Below are 10,692 nucleotides of genomic sequence, written 5' to 3'. Positions count from 1 at the left end.
AATCATAAATCAGTACATGGAAGTCACACATTGGTTTGCCCCCAAAAACGCAGGACATCTCAAAGCCAGGGCTTACAGGTTATAGGTGGATTCAGAGATTCTTTACTTTGTAATTGGTTAAAGCAATAAAGCTTTGTCTAAAAGCTTGGAATCAGTAGAAAGGAATGTTTTAAGTTAAGATAAGAAAGTCTAATTATAGAGCAGGCCACAATATACCTACTCAAAGTGATCTGTTAAGCAAATTGATGGCCTGCAGCTGGGACTTAAGCTTTGCCTTTCATGGCCTAGGTCCTATTAATAATTTGGTATCTTATTGCTACAAAGAGTCTGTTTTGTCAGTGTTATGATGTCTATTTTAACATTAATAGTAGTCAGTTCTATCTAAACTGCAGAAGGAAGGGGTTATAAAGAAGTATGTCTGAGCCCCTCTTTCTGTGATGGCTGGCAATCAGTTTTAAGGTTTTACTGGGATCCCTTGGCAAAGAGGGGGTCTGTTCGGTCAGTGGAAAGGCTTAGGATTTTATTTTTAGTTTACAAATCTTAGAGGCTTTCCTGGAACTGGGGTTAATCAGAAGCCAATATGGGCTGGGCGTGGTGGCTCACGCCTGTAATCCTAGCACTCTGGGAGGCTGAGGCGGGTGGATCAAGGTCAGGAGTTCGAGACCAGCCTGAGCAAGAGCGAGACCCCGTCTCTACTAAAAATAGAAAGAAATTATCTGGCCAACTAAAATATATATAGAAAAAATTAGCCGGGCATGGTGGCGCATGCCTGTAGTCCCAGCTACCCGGGAGGCTGAGGCAGTAGGATCGCTTAAGCCCAGGAGTTTGAGGTTGCTGTGAGCTAGGCTGATGCCACGGCACTCACTCTAGCCCGGGCAACTAAGCAAGACTCTGTCTCAAAAAAAAAAAAAAAAAAAAAGAAGAAGTCAACATGGCAGATTAGCATCCAAGATGGGCTTGTCTATTCTCCACAGACTGTTTCCATATGTGAGTTATTATGACTAAAGTTGCTGGAAACATTTCTGCATGTGACTCTTGTCATTCCTGCACATGTTTCTGTGGAATTGCTCTGTCACAGTGTTACTGAACCCACAAGGAGGGTCTGGCCTGGGTCCAGTTGCCCACCACACAGAAAGCTAATTACTGAGAAAACAAGGATTGCCAAGGGAGAAGGGGAATTTAATACAGATGATGTCACCTGGGAGATGGGAGAACAGCCTTAAATAGATCTCCCCCACCAACTGAGGGTAGGGTTTTTATAAGAGGTTCAGGAAGGTGGCTATGTGTACTGGGGCAGGTTATGTTGAAAGCAACATGTGCAGGGAGTCTCATTCAGAAGTCACAGGTGAGTCTCACATGGTGACTCTTGGCGTTGTTATCCTGCAAAGACAGTGTTTCTGGGAGACAACTCAAAAGGTAAAAGAGAAAGATTACAAAGTTCTGGTTATTGAGTGCTACAGGCCTGGGAATCCAAAGCATAAGAAAGCTACAAGGAAAGCATATATGGGAGCATCATTTTATGTTTGTTCGTGGAGCTGTCTACAACAGGGCAGGGCACACTTTCAGTCAGCCTCAGACTTGGCACTCCTAACATCTGTCTCGCCTCAATACATGAACATAAGCACGGAGGGTGGAACAGGGCAGTCAATGTGAGATGTATTCTTTGGTAGATTTAAGCTCTGACACAAAGATGTTCAGGTGTTCGGAAGGGCAGGCTGAAAATCCTTGATTATACAAAACTGTCCATGATTATCTAGCTATTTTGTTTGTATTTTAAAAACATCTTTTAATCCTCTTAACAGAGTCTTTTACAAAGGAGAAGTTTTGTGATGAGGTCCAATTTACCAATTTTTTTTTTTTTTTTTTGTGTGTGTTAAGTCTAAGAACTCTTTACCCAGCTTTAGGTCCTAAAGATTTTCTCTTATTTTTTTTCCTAAAAAATTTTATAGTTTTAAATTCTACTTTTAAGTCTGTGATTTCATTTGAATTCATTTTTGTACAAGTTGTGAAGTTTTGGCTGAGGTTTGTTTTTTGGGGGGAGGTTGTTTGTTTTTTCTTTTTCACAGAAGCTAGGAGAAGATTGGCTGAGGTTTATTTTGGCTAGAGATGTACATTCTTTTGCCTGTGGATGCTCCAGCACCATTTGGTAAAAAGGCTATCACTTCTCCATCAGATTGCTTTAGCACCTTTGTCAAAAACTAGTTGGGGAGAAAATATTTGCAAATGACATATTTGACAAAGAATTTGGAGCTGAAATATATAAAAAGCAACCAAAACTCAACGCTAAGAAAAAATTCTCCACATTAACAGTATGAAGGAGAGAAAAACAACATGATCATCTCAACTGATGCAGAAAAGACACTTGACAAAATTCAACACCCTCTCTCATGATAAAAACATTCAACAAACTAGGACATCAAAGGACAGTATCAACAGAGTAAAAGAAGAGAAAATATTTGCAAATCACATGTCTGATAACTGATTAATATCTAGAATATTAGTAAAGAACTCCTACAACTCAACAAAAACCAAACTACCCCATTAAAGAATGAGCAAAGATTTGAATAGACATTTCTTTGAAAAAGGTACACAAATGGTGAGAAGCACATGAAAAGATGCTCAACATCACTAATGATTAGCAAAATGCAAATGAAAACCACAGTGACATACCACCTCAAAGCCATTAAGATGGCCACTATAAGAAAAACAGAAAAGAACCAAGTATTGGTGAGAATGTGGACAAATGGATATCCTTGTGAATTGCTGACAGGAATGTAAAATGGTACAGCCACTGTGGAAAACACTATGGTGGTGTTTTTTGTCCACCATAGTGGGCAAACTTTGTCAAAACTTTAAATATATAATTACCATATGATCCAGCAATTCTACTCAAAAGCAATTCTACATACACAAAAGCATTTAAAGCAGAGACTTGAACAGATATTTGTATACCAATGTTCATAGTAGCACTATTCACAATAGCCAAAAGATAGAAACAACCCAAATGACCATTGAAGAATGAATGGACATATGATGGAATATTATTCAGCGTTAAAAAGGAAGGAAATTCTGACAAATGCTACAACACGGATGAACCCTGAGGACATTATGCTAAGTGAAGTAAGCCAGACATAAAACAAGAGCCCTGCTAGTGGCAGAAGCTGTGGTCCACTTCTGATTTTGTGTGGTTTTACAGACACATTTCTTAATCCATGCTAGGGACCTCACTGTGGGGCAGAAAGGGTACCAACTGAGTAGAAGGTCAAGTTATTAAAACACGAAATCCTGAGCTGAGACCATCTCTGCATGGCTATGAGGCCTGTGAGATACACACATGGGCTTAAGAGCAGACAGCCGTATACTGTCATAAGAATCAACACACAATCTGTACATTAAGGAACGAAATATCCGTGCCGAGATTTCATGACACAGAATCTAAGTTTAAAAGGCATGATTTAAATGTTTATCTACAGCAAAATCACAACTAAGGATATAGACATATTGGTACAGGGGAAAATCAACAGGAAAACAAACGATATTTGTTCACCAAAGATTGATGGTTATCTCTCAGTTGTAGGTTTACAGGATTTTTTATTTCTACAGATTTTCCTGGATTTTGCTTTTTGAAAATAGATTTTTCTAATGAGGAAAAAAATATTCCCTGTACAGTGCAAGCAAGCGTATTTTGACAAAGCTTCTCTCCAGACCGGATACCTTGAGCTGGAAAATGGCTTACAGGGTGGAAACCGCCGGGCTCGGAGGCCTTCCAGGCCACGGCCAACGTGGGCACCAAGAGACCCTTCTGAATGTATCGGTGCCACTGCCAAAATGTGAATTAAAAAAAAAAAAAATGGGAATGAACATTCAGGTTTTCTGCCCTCCTTTTTAATTTATAAAAACAACACATGTTCATAGTTTTTGTTTTTGTTTTTTGGTGAGTCTAGGAGTCTAGAAGGCTTACGCCACTCCCCAAAGGCGGACGGTGGGGATGATGTCTTGAGTGACCTTCCCAAAATCAGATCTTGAGGTCTGCGCTTCGCCGGTCCCCTCTGTCCATAGGGCTGGCGGAGCCGTTTCCAAGCCCATGGCTCTGGCCGAGCGGACCCTACCGCAGCGCCGTTCGCCCAAGGCCGGGGGACGCAGTCTTTCCTGAAGTAAAACACGTTTTTTTTTTAAAAAAAAAAAAAAAAAAAAAAAAGTGCTGGCGATGAGGTAGCGTGGCCGAGCGGTCTAAGGCGCTGGATTAAGGCTCCAGTCTCTTCGGGAAAGTGAGTTCGAATCCCACCGCTGCCAACGTCTTGTGGCTTCTCGCCCTGTAGCCACATGGGCAAAGAACTCGGTGGAAAAGGCCGCTGACAGCCCCACGGTGACTCCTGGCCAGCGAGTGGCTGTTGGGTGAACTGTTTCTGTGCTGGTGACCTCGACAGCGAAGTGAGCTGTGTTCAAGTCTCCACAGATGCGGAGAGCCAGGTTGAGGCTGGAAAGCAGTGGTATAGGTAACTTTCTCCTCCAGCCTCTGTAACCAGGTGAAGCCAGTAGTGGGATATTCTGGATGAGTTCCCAATACTGTATAACAAACGTCAAGTATTAAACAAAAAGTACCATTTTATCTCTACTCCTGGAAAAAAAATTAAAAATAAAAACCTGTGGCCGGGCGCGGTGGCTCACGCCTGTAATCCTAGCACTCTGGGAGGCCGAGGCGTGTGGATCGCTCGAGGTCAGGAGTTCGAGACCAGCCTGAGCAAGAGTGAGACCCCCCCCCCCCCGTCTCTACTAAAAATAGAAAGAAATTATATGGACAACTAAAATATATATATACAAAAAATTAGCCGGGCATGGTGGTGCATGCCTGTAGTCCCAGCTACTCGGGAGGCTGAGGCAGTAGGATCGCTTGAGCCCAGGAGTTTGAGGTTGCTGTGAGCTAGACTGACGCCACGGCACTCACTCTAGCCAGGGCAACAGAGTGAGACTCTGTCTCAAAAAAAATAAATAAAAAAAAAAATAAAAACCTGTGAAATTAATGCCAATAAATAAAGAAAAAAATAAATAAAATGATAATAAGAAGAAAGATTAAAAACACTTTTAAAATTGAAGGGAAAAAAGGAAGACAACAAGCTGTTTCCGCCCGGTTTCGAACCGGGGACCTTTCGCGTGTTAGGCGAACGTGATAACCACTACACTACGGAAACGTGCAGACGTGGGCTTTGCCGTAGTTCTTTGACTGTTGCTGACGAATTCCGCATGACAGTTGGATATTTAGCTCTAACTGCTAAGAGGGCCCCACTACCCACACTGGAGGAGACAACGACGCGCGGCTCTGTGCCCAATCCCACGCCAACAACCCTCAGCTCTGGTGTGGCTCCCTCACTCTCCTATCCGCACTTCTTCCCGAAGCCCAGCACTCCCATAAATTTTGGTAATGTTCTCTGCCCCCGCCCGGCAGTGTGGGATCAAAACAGTCACTGTAAAAAATTTAGCGATAAGTACAGTAAAAACGTGGGCTCGTCCGGGATTTGAACCCGGGACCTCTCGCACCCAAAGCGAGAATCATACCCCTAGACCAACGAGCCAGCTGAACTACTCTTCACTGGAGCAACTCATGATCGTATTGTATGCGGATCATTTCATCACCTAAAAAGTGGATTTTATTTCTAGCAGCCTGGAGACACCTTCAAGGTCTCCGAGTGCTTCAAGCCCAAGCTATCCCTGCTCGTCTCTGCGTCCGCCATCAACTCTCAGCAACTGCTAGCTCCGTATCACTTGTCCCTCTGAGATATGGAATCCTAATGAGCGCCTCCCCGCTAGGGCCCCTCGAGAAGCAACAGGGGCGCCCACCCGTTCTGCAGGCTGGGCGCCCTCCCAGTGTAGCCCAAGTGAGGCGCAAAACCCGAAGCCCAGGGCAGGGTGCACAGGCTGGTGACTCGAGGTCTCCGGGAGAGAACGCTGCGTTCGGAGGGGACGCCGGACGGACTGGGTCAACAAGCCGCGAGAAGCGAAGTGAAACCAGGGGGCGGAGGCTCTTTGTTTTATTAGAATACAAAAAGCAACACATACTTATTTGCAAAACCTTCAGAAAATGTAGGGAAGCCTATGGCAGAAATGACCAATGACCGGCAACGGTGCCCCCCAGGGTGACGGGCCCCCGGGCGTGGCGGCGCTTTCCTCCTCCCTCGCCTCGGACCTGCTCTAGCCCAAGGGCTTTAATTGCACTGGGTCATTCAGTGGTAAAAAAAAAAAAAAAAAAAAAAAACAATGATTCGGATTCCCTGCTGTAAAATTCACAATAATCCACTCAAAGCTGTGTCACAGATTTATTTTTGTGTCACCAGCAGGGAAATTCCCTACGGCGTTATAAAACAGCGTGGGAGACACTGTTTTGTGTAAAAGGTGATACTTTTTGCATTTCTACTCGCGGCGGCCCTGCGAGACCTCTGCGCTGACCGCTCCAGCCGCTTCCCTCTTCCCCTTCCACGCGCGGTCCCCTGGCTTGGTGCTGGTCTCTGGCTCATCCCACGGTAAACGTCTGTTCCGTGAAAGGGCCGTATATGCAAAGGGACCCCACATGCTGAAGGAGCCGGGAAAGCAAAGGAGACAGACAAATTCGGTTTGCTGGGAAACTGTGATTTTTTTTTTTTTTTTTGTATCAATGTGGTGAAAAAGGTAAAGGGTCATTGATTTAGAGGGACTTACGACGGAGCGTAGTCCTGGGCCAGATCTCCGCACCGCAACCGCCCAGACCCGGGGCTTATAAATCTTGGGGAAAAAGTGTACGTGCTCTGGAGGCAACAGCCTATGATGCGTTCAGCGACACCCAGGGCTGCTTTAAGAAGAAAGGCGAAACTTACAGTGAATAGGTGTTTCTACATAGTAATACATCAGCTAGACATTTTGGAGGCCTTCCGGGACTCGGGGTTGGTCGGGCGGATTAGCATTTCAAATAAAGTTGCTCCCGGAGCAGCAGCGCCAAGACTGGACCTGGCAGTCTCGCTGCAGAACCCGTCTTCATTACCATCTCTCCTGTGAGAGGATTTCCAGCAAGCCCTAATGGACCACTGGTTTTATTTTATTATTTATTTCCTAGAACAGATCACCCCTACAGAAAATTACCATTTTACGCATCCTGCCCAACATGTTCCAGCTCTCCCACGTGCACACATGTATCAGCCCTTCTGTATCAAACAAGCCAGCCGGGCACGTCTCACTCACCACTTCCAGCTCCCTGCGCTTTTCCTGCATCTCAATCTGCTGCTCTTGCTGATGGACTTGGAGGAGCATCTATATTATCAATACCGTAGTCCTCAGGGCTGTAATGAATATTCATGCATATGTATTTTCGTTGTTGTGTTTTGTTTTGTTTTTTGAGACAGGGTGTCTTTCTTTCGCCCAGGCTAGAGAGCAGTAACGTCATCATAGCTCACTGCGACCTCAAACTCCTGGGCTCAAGGGATCCTCCTGCCTCAGCCTCCCAAGTAGCTGGGACCACAGGCCTGCACCACCACGCCTCTTGCTTCGGCTGGTCTCCAACTCCTAAATTCAAGTGATCCTCCTGCCTCGCCCTCCCAGAGTGCTGGGATTACAGGCGTAAGCCACGGGGCGCGGATGCATATGTATTTTTGATGTAAAAATATTTCTGAGATAATCATCATTATTTCAAATCAGCACTGTTTGAGACAGCCCTGAATAAGGTGTGCCTATATATTATCTGTAATTATCATGTAGTGATAAAATGTTTAAGTTCAAGCTGGTGTTTAATGAACTGCATTCGGTAATATATAATCAGTTCTCATTAACTAATACAGTTAATGTTCTTTTTTCCATTTTGCCATTTATTTTTCCGATATTTTATTACAAAAATTTTCAAACAGAGAGAAAAGTTGAAAGAACTCTATAGTGAACATCCATACACCTACCATGTGGAATTTACAGTTAACATTTCGCCATATTTGCTTTATCACATATCAATCCATCTATACATCCTTCTATCCATCTTATTTTCTAATGAATTTCAAAGTAACTTACAATATCAGAACATTTCCTCCCCAGACACTTTGGTATGCATACCATTAACTAGAGTTTAACATTTACTTACGCTTCCTTTTTTAAGGCAAAACTTATGTTCAGTGAACTGCAAAAACAGCAAGAGCAATAGTTGATGAGTTTGACAATTGCATACCTGTATAACCCAACCCCTATTAAGTTAAAGAACATTACCATCGTCCCAAAAAGTTACCTTGTATTCCTTCCCAGTTGATCCCAGCCCACACTCCCCTGGAGACAACCACTGTGCTGAGTTTTTTCACCATAGATTAGTTTTGCTTGTTCTAGAACTTCATATAAATGAAATCATAAAATTTTACTCTCGTGTACTTTCTTCACTCAGCATAGTTTTGAGGTTTGGGTATTTTTTTAAAAGATTGTTTCATATTGCACATACAAGAAGTTTGTCATTTTTATTGCTGAATGGTATCAATTGTTTTAGTGTACCATAATTTATTCTCTTGTAGATAAACACCTGGTTTGTTCCGGTCTTTATTTATTATGCATAATATTGTTATAAACATCTAAAAAAATAAAGTAACTCTTGTTACTACATCCCAGGTGAGCTGCCTCCCCCCAGTGTCCATCCCAGCCTAGATAGCTCTCCCTCCCAGCAAGCCTCGCACCCACACCTCCAACACCAGCTGAACAGGGGCGTGAGACTGGGAGCTCTCCTCCGGGCACCCCACCTAGATCCTGCCTGATTAGGCCAGGTGACTTGTGAGTGTACTCAGCCGCCCTTTCTTGGGCGTGGCTATCGCGTCCAGCCTCTGAGTCCCCCTGAGTGCAAGGCCTGAGTCATTCACCAGTTTGTTCAAGTATTGTTAAGGAACACCTGCCGGCATCCCCGACATGCACTCGCGCACACACACGCACACGCACGCACCCTGGGAATCCATGGTTTTAGTCGTGAGGATAGCTATATTTAACTCCCGGTGGTCCCAGCTATCCGACTCCTACAGTTAGGTGACATTTCCAGGGCGGCAGAATGGACGAGTCCGAGGAACCCGGGACACCCAAGTGCCCGAACATGCCCGCGGACTCCTGGCCTATCCGGAGGGAGTCCCTCGGGTCACCCAGAGTCTCACCTTTTGGGAGGAGAGCGGCCCTGCAAGAGAGAGGGAAGCATGTGCCTCCGGGTCTGGGCCGTCCGCACCCTCCCTCCCCCACGCTCCCTACCCACTCCATTCACCCCTCCTCCTGCCTCTACCCAGGTGCCTGCAGTGTTTTTCTCTCCTCTGGTGGCCCGGGATTCTGATTTCGAACCCTGAGCCACTCCGGAGCAGTGCCTATTGTCAGCCGCGGCCCCACGCGAGGCGGCACTCGTTCAGGCTGTCCGAGGCCCCCTTCTGCCAGGGAGAGGGCTCTGCGATCCCGGCCTCCGCCCGGGCCAGGACCGCTCGTGCCCGTGGTGCGGCGAAGGCCGGGCGGGGGCGTCCCGGGACACCCCGCGGCCCTGCCTCTGCCACTGGGCAGAGCCCGGCTGCTCGCCGAGGACTTAGGCTCCTTTGTAGGCCTCACGTCCGCTAACAGCATAAATCTCAGGCAGACGTCAACATACATTAGTTGTGTGATTTTTTTTCTTTAAAAGAAGCCAACGTTTTAAAAAAGACTGAAAGCGAACGTGACAGTTACAGCCTGCAGGCCAGCGTGTCACGAATGTGGAAGTTTGCACTTTTCTTTAACAATTCCACAGAGAAGGCCGGGCGCAGTGGCTCACGCCTTTAATCTTAGCACTCTGGGAGGCCAAGGCGGGAGGATTGCTTGAGGTCAGGGGAGACCAGCCTGAGCAAGAGCTAGACAACTAAAAATATGTAGAAAAAAATCAGCCGGGCATGGTGGCGCATGCCTGTGGTCCCAGCTACTCGGAAGGCTGAGGCGGTAGGATCGCTTGAGCCCAGGAGTTTGAGGTTGCTGTGAGCTAGGCTCACGCCAGGGCACTGTAGCCCAGGCAACAGAGTGCGACTCTGTCTCAAAAAAAAAAAAAAAAAAAAAAAAATATATATATATATATATATATAATAATGATAGTAAGAGTAATAAATAATCAAACAGTGACTATTCTTGTTATGGTGATCTCCCACACTTAATCCGTTATCTTTTGACAAAGGGGATAAATGATTTCAAGTTAACTCCTTTTGACTGTATTATTTTCTGCTTTCTTATTGTGAAAAGTGATAGGTTTTACTTGTGGAGACAGAACTAAAGATAAGAGAACCAGTGACTTAAACTATGCTATTTTTTCTTATAATAGGTTAAATTGACATAAAACTCAGTATGTCAAGCATAAAAACATGAATGTTGGCCGGCGCAGTGGCTCATGCCTGTAATCCTAGCACTCTGGGAGGCTGAGGCAGGTGGATCGCTCAAGGTCAGGAGTTCGAGACCAGCCTGAGCAAGAGTGAGACCCCATCTCTACTAAAAATAGAAAGAAATTATCTGGCCAACTAAAATATATATAGAAAAAATTAGCCGGGCATGGTGGTGCATGCCTGTAGTCCCACCTACTGGGGAGGCTGAGGCAGAAGGATCTCTTGAGCCCAGGAGTTTGAGGTTGCTGTGAGCTAGGCTGATGCCACAGCACTCACTCTAGCCCGGGAAACAGAGTGAGACTCTGTCTCAAAAATAAATAAATCAATAAATAAAAAAATAAAA

General features: G+C 45.2%; 3 non-coding genes across 3 annotated transcripts; 1 reads left to right on the top strand and 2 right to left on the bottom strand.

Annotated features, from left to right (window-relative positions):
- The first annotated feature begins 4,211 nt into the window (after positions 1-4,211).
- TRNAL-AAG (transfer RNA leucine (anticodon AAG)) lies at positions 4,212-4,293 on the top strand. The gene has a single exon. It is a non-coding gene; the product is annotated as a tRNA-Leu (tRNA).
- An 823-nt stretch (positions 4,294-5,116) lies between these two features.
- On the bottom strand, positions 5,117-5,189 carry TRNAV-AAC (transfer RNA valine (anticodon AAC)). Its single transcript has one exon. It is a non-coding gene; the product is annotated as a tRNA-Val (tRNA).
- Positions 5,190-5,498: 309 nt separating this feature from the next.
- On the bottom strand, positions 5,499-5,570 carry TRNAP-UGG (transfer RNA proline (anticodon UGG)). Its single transcript has one exon. It is a non-coding gene; the product is annotated as a tRNA-Pro (tRNA).
- Positions 5,571-10,692: the final 5,122 nt, after the last annotated feature.

The sequence above is a fragment of the Eulemur rufifrons genome, chromosome 7 (genome assembly GCF_041146395.1).
Source record: "Eulemur rufifrons isolate Redbay chromosome 7, OSU_ERuf_1, whole genome shotgun sequence".
NCBI classification, from domain to species: Eukaryota; Metazoa; Chordata; class Mammalia; order Primates; family Lemuridae; genus Eulemur; species Eulemur rufifrons.
This window is presented reverse-complemented; position numbering and strand designations above follow the sequence as displayed.